At 36.4% G+C, this 6,480-nt stretch overlaps 1 pseudogene; it reads right to left on the reverse strand.

Annotated features, from left to right (window-relative positions):
- Positions 1-2,395: 2,395 nt before the first annotated feature.
- On the reverse strand, positions 2,396-2,753 carry LOC118535860 (electron transfer flavoprotein regulatory factor 1 pseudogene; annotated as a pseudogene).
- Positions 2,754-6,480: the final 3,727 nt, after the last annotated feature.

Raw genomic sequence — 6,480 nt, forward strand, 5'->3', positions numbered from 1 at the left:
AGCCACATATAGCCAACGGCGATACTGGAAAGCATAGATTATAGAACATTTCTATCACAGAAACTTGTACTGGACAGTGCTGCTATAAAAGATGATCTTTGTGGCCCTAAGGCAGGGGTCAGCAAACTTTTATATAAAGGACTAAAGAGTAAATACTTTAGGCTTTGCACCTAATATGCTATCTCTATTGCATATTAGTCCTTGTTTATTTTTACAAGTTTTTAAAAATAAACAATCTCTACATTAAAAATGTAGAATCCCAAATTTTGGCCATTGGGCTATATAGTTCGTATACTCCTGCTCTTGGTTCATGGAAAGATTTTTTTTAAGGCAAGAAGTTCCAATGTTTGGTATACTTAGTTACATTTAAATAATTTCTATTTTTCAAATGCCACCATAGGGCGCCTGGGTGGCTCAGTTGGTTAAGCGACTGCCTTCGGCTCAGGTCATGATCCTGGAGTCCCTGGATCGAGTCCCACATCGGGCTCCCTGCTCGGCGGGGGGCCTGCTTCTCCCTCTGACCCTGCCCCCTCTCATGTGCGCTCTCTCTCTCTCTCATTCTCTCTGTCTCAAATAAATAAATAAAATCTTTAAAAAAAAAAAAAAAAAAAAAAAAGCCACCATAAAGGAAATGGAAAGCTAAACCATGAACTTGGAGATCTGTGCAACACAAAATTGGCAATGGATAAGTATACAGAACATATGAACACTTTCACTGTATCCATAACAAAAACCAAAGGATGTGGAACATCATAAAACTCAAATGGCTGGTGAGGATATAAATTGGTACAACTTTGGAAAATTCTTTGGTGTTACCTCTTAAAGGTGAAGATGAGCAAATTATGCTATGGATTCCATATATATATATAATATATATATAATTATATATATATCTCTCTCTATAAAATTTCCCAACAAACCCTTGTGCATGTGCTTCCAGAGACGTGTAGAGAAGGTTCAAAACAAGTTGTTTGTAAAAGCTTGAGATGTGAAACAAGACCGATGTCTACTAATAACTAGAATGGATAAAGATGTTATATTCGTATGGGATGCTACATAATAAAAACAATGAACTACAGCTTAATGCATTAGTATGAATGTATCTGAAAATACTGAGGAAAATTAAGAAATGCAAGAATATATTTAGTATGACATAATTTCTCTAAAAGTAAAAACTGAGAAATAGTCTAGCAATACATATTTAGAGCAGTTGACACAATTTGGGACAAAGAAGAAGGGTTATATGAATATGATGTAGTTGGGCACTTCACAGGTCCTAGTAATACTGTCTTCGTGGACTGATTTTATTTTTGCATCTAAGGTACGCAGAATTGAATAAATCATTACTTGGTTCCTGAAAAGTTCCCTTCATTGACCCATGCATGTGTGCATAGTTTGATCTGTGAATTGCGTAATAAATACTTGTGAAGTCTTCATTCAACACAAGAGTTAGAAGAATTTTTTTTTATGATGAAGGAACAGAATAACATTTATTACTTTTTATCAGTAAAGGTAATTGATACACAACAGGTGACTTGTTTTAAGACCCAAAGGGAGCCAGCAGCAAAATTAATGGAAGATATTAAATAAGTATGTATATAATGCCAGTCACTGGCAGCCTACTTCAAGATCAGAAATAATCTTACTCCATATATATTATTTCTATAACTGCACTTAAATCATTACCATGTGCTATTTATTTTGTAGTGAACCTTGAATGTGTGCTGTTAATGTACCAGATAGGTTCAAAAATAAGGAAATAAGATGGTACTCCTTCAAAGGTTAAGGGAAATTAATGTGCAATAAGTTATTTTGCTTAGTTACATGCATTAAATGGCATTCTCTTGTCAGTAAAATGGAGAAATGGGCTAAGAATAATTGGTAAAAACTTATTAAAATTATTTTAAGTACATTATATTTTCATTCAAAATTGGGTACTCATTAATTTTTAATTGGTAGTTGGCTATATTGCTGATTTTGTATAAAAATTAAACATTAAGGATTGCTGATAAAGCTCTGTGAACAGAAGTTGAAACCTATTTTAGCTCATTAAGGCAGCTCAGGCTTTTTTTTTTTTTTTTTTTTTTTAAAGATTTTATTTATTTATGTATTAGAGAGCGAGAGAGAGAGAAACAGCATGAGAGGGGAGAAGGTCAGAGGGAGAAGCAGGCTCCCTGCTGAGCTAGGAGCCTGATGTGGGACTCGATCCCAGGACTCCAGGATCATGACCTGAGCCGAAGGCAGTCGCTCAACCAACTGAGCCACCCAGGCGCCCCCAGCTCAGGCATTTTTTACATGACGTGTAAATCTTGCCATTTTAGGTTAGTTACTTTTATCATATCTGGTATATATAAACAGCTGGCACTGAATTCCAGTCAAATTATAGTAATAGTGATCACTTAGTTTTGTTGATATCTGAATAATAGCGTTGTTTCATTGCTCTGTATTTCCTAAGGAAGTATAAGGCTTCTAGCTCTTTCATTAACAAATTCGCCCCGTCCAGTAAGTTCTTTGATCTTCTCTGGGTTCTTCACATCTTTGTTTTTAAGGAAAACATTCTTCAGACAGCTTTTAAAATGGTCTGCTCCTTTTGGATAGTCTCGTCCAAGATACAGCAGATTTTTATAAAGATTCAGTACTTCTCCTCTTAAAGAATTGGCCATTTTCATTTATTATGGAAAGTATCCACTTTTATAGATAACATACGCACTTTCCGGCATTCCACAGCTGTAAAGGCCTCTGACCGCTTCGACTCCGGGGTCTGTCAACAGCCGAGTTAGAAGAAGTTTGATAATAACCTCTACATATGTGTGCCCCATCCTATCCTATCCTGTGCCTACATGAGATAATAACCATCCTGAATCTTGGGTTATTTTCTAGATCAAGCTATTTATAGTGTTTGTACACACATGTGCATTCACATACACCTGTATATATATACATATATATAATGCATGTATGTTCAAAAGTATATTGTATAAATACAGTTTTCACTTTCTAAATGGGGACTTCTTGTTCTGGGACTCACTTTTTTTTCTTCAGGACCATGTTGCTAATATTCTCTATCATTTTGCTAAGATTTTTCATGTTGTTAGATGAGGTTTCCCTTTTGATAGCACTTTAATATTCCACTTGGGGTTAAATTGAAGTTTATTTTCCTGTAGGGCATATGTTTTCCCATTTTTTTTTCCTCACTATTCTTTAAACTCTACATGTGTTACTTATGCTTGTGTATGCATTTAGTAAATCTTAAAACCTTGCCATATGATATTTAAGGACGCTGTAAGGTGTTTTGCATATTAAGTGAAAAGTTTCAGGGTACTTAATAAGGTGTGTACACTGATTCATATATGGAAAAATAATAAATGGAGAAAGCTATACGTGCAGAATAATACACTAAGGGCTAGTGGGAGTAAAATAATAATACTATTTGAGAAACCTATGGGATGTGTATATAAGGGTGTTTAATGGGTAGTTGGATCAATTTAGGACTTACCAACATATATATTATCACTGTAACCATGGGAACGCATGAGGTCATACTTGGAAAGTGTAGTGTGAGAAAAGGGCCTCGGTGAGAAACTCTAGACAAACTAGCATTTAAGGAATAGATTGTAGGAATGAATTTGGCAACAAAGATTAAGAAATAATTCCCACTGAAGTTGGAAGAAAACAGGAATGTGTGTTATTGTGGACAACAAGGGAAGAAGGTATTTCTAGAAGCAAGCTACAGCACATCAGACTGAATGCAGCTGAGTGGTCAAGTTAGACAAGGCTGTGAAGTATTTCAAGCCAATGGTAGGGTGGGAAAAAAAGTCGATTACAAGAAATGGAGGCCACCAATGCAGACAGCGATTTCAAGAAATTTGGAAGTGAAGGAGTAAAATGGCTGTGGGAGAAGGAAGTAGGCTTGGGAGAGGCTTGTTTACTTGCCTGTATGCTTTTGGTATGTCTCTAGAATGAAAGAGAACTCCCATCTAGGTTAGGAAATAGCTGCTAGAGAATAAATAGTAAACAGCTGTGGAGAGGCAGCAGGCTATGTAACTTCAAGTACTCACTGAATTCTCCTGAAACTAATATTATACTATACATTAACTAACTGGAATCTAAATAAAAACTTGAACCAAAAAGTTCAAGTACTCATGTAAGATAAGAAAAAGGAATAGTGTTTGCATTGTTTCTGGAATGATCAAGAAGTTATGGTTAAGGGAATAGATCAAAATGGCAGATGGTAGTAAGTTGAGGGACTTGGTGTCTACAGGGCCCTGTTGTATGAGTACCACGAGGAAGGAGATAATGGGGAAAGAGTTGAAGTGGATGCTTTGGCTCCTGAAATAACTGAATAATTGTTATACCTTCAATGTTTGGATTCAAGTTGCTGTTATTTTATTGAGGATTTTAAGATTATATATTTAACATATTTTTGGTGGTGGTAGTGGTAGGGGAGTTTTAATATGCACGTGTCGGCATACATGATCAGACTCTAACAAGCCTAGAGCCAGCAGTATCTCTTTGTAAGTAATCTTTTTAATTTAATTTTATTTTTTTACTAGATGAGTAGAAAACTTGTTATCCTTAAAATTCAAAAATTTAGCCACGATATGTGTAGGTATTCATCTATTTTCTTTAATTTTGCCCTTTCAATTTGTAAACTAACATCTTCATTCAAGAAAGCTATCTTCTAATGTTTGTATACTACTTTTGTTACAGTTGTTCTAGTGTCTTCCACAGAAATATCCATTGAGAGATTGCTGCATGGTAGATTCATTTTCTGCAATAATTGTTTTGTTCTTTATTGGTTCTAATACTAAGATTATGTGTTGGTGTTTTGTTTTCCTATGGAGTTTGTTTGCTTTAATTTGATGGAAGGTGTGGTTTTTTTTTTTTTTTTTTTTCCCAGATTTATTTGAGAAAGAACAGGAGGAGGGGCAGAGGGAGAGGACCCTTCAAGCAGACTCCCCGCTGAGTGAGGAGCCTGACATGGGGCTTGATCCTAGGACCCAAGAGATCATGACCTGAGCTGAAATCAAGGGTTGTGGCACTCAACTGACTGAGCCACCCAGGTGCCCTGATGAAAGGCATTAATGACTTTTGTTTTCTGGAATAAATATTTTTCACAAGTACACTCTTATTCCTCATCTTCAGTGCTATAATAATCTCCTTATTTTATGCAGCAGCGTTTTTATATTTCTTTAAATAGTGAATTTCCTCAGGGCTTCTTCCCAAGTCCCTCTCTCTGCTCACTTCATTCTCTTCTCAAGCAATCCGAACCATGCTTGATTTCTCAATATGTACCACGTATCCATTTCCTTTAGGCTTTGTACTTCTATATTCTGTGATTATTTGAATTTTGTCAGTCTTTTAAAGTGATCCTATATGAATTTTACTTAGTGGGAATTGTTTAGTTCATGGTGGGCCCATGGCAACCCCCCCCACCCCCCCGCCTCCCGCTCCAGTGCTGGGGCATGCTTCCCTGACTCTCTGTTCCATTGCCCAGTCTACCAGCTACTGGAATGGGGTGGAGGCAGCCTTGCATGTATTAGCTCAAGTCACCTTATTCCCTCAGAGTCCCTATACCATATTTTTTCACATGTTCTCTTTCCAAATACATTTATATTATGAAGCGTAAATGAGCTTTCAGATTTGCCACTCTTTTGGTTTAGTTGAGCCTTTTATTTGCTCTCTATTTCATTCTTGTGTAGATGATATAGTTAGCCCTCACGCAATCACTGAGTCTCCTATCCTGTGAAAGTGTTCATTAGTTTTACAGGCTTTATAGGAAAGAGAATGTTGGAGCAGGTGAGCAGCCTAGTTTGAAGATTGAGCTCTGAACTATGAAAGGCAAAAGGCATCATCTCAACAGATGAGATGAACGGAGTAAGGAGGGAAGTAAGTTTAGCTATAAACTAATACACTCTGATAGAGTTGTCAAGGGAAGAATACTATTAAAATGGTGTTATTGAAGAAATTTATAATTAATGAAATATTTTTAATGTCTTTCACTCCCTGTGACCTATGACTTGAAGGAAATCTTGGTTCATTAAACCATTACACCATTCATCTTTGATGGCTTTGGAAGTGAGTCATGGAAGAACAAGGTTTATATATAAATGAGTGTGTCTAAATGGGCTCTTAACTATCTGACATTTAGGAGAAAAATAGTTTCACCAGTGCTCCTTGAGCACACCTTATTGCATTTCTAGAGCTCCTAGATCAAAAGAGGGTCAACATATCCTATTTCATTATACTGTATTAATATTAACTGCATGGAACTGGCAAGCAATTTTATGCTGCATACTCCCTACCCTACTGTCAGGCACAAATGGAGTTATCATAAACTACTGTGGACTCCGTAATTTGCAAACTATTAAGTAATGGAATTATGGGATCATAAAGCAGAAAGGACCATAGAGCACACATCTGCTCCTGCTATGTCTTTTTGGGCAGGTTAAAGGGGACTCTCCATATTTTGCTTGAAGT

The sequence above is a fragment of the Halichoerus grypus genome, chromosome X (assembly GCF_964656455.1).
Source record: "Halichoerus grypus chromosome X, mHalGry1.hap1.1, whole genome shotgun sequence".
NCBI classification, from domain to species: Eukaryota; Metazoa; Chordata; class Mammalia; order Carnivora; family Phocidae; genus Halichoerus; species Halichoerus grypus.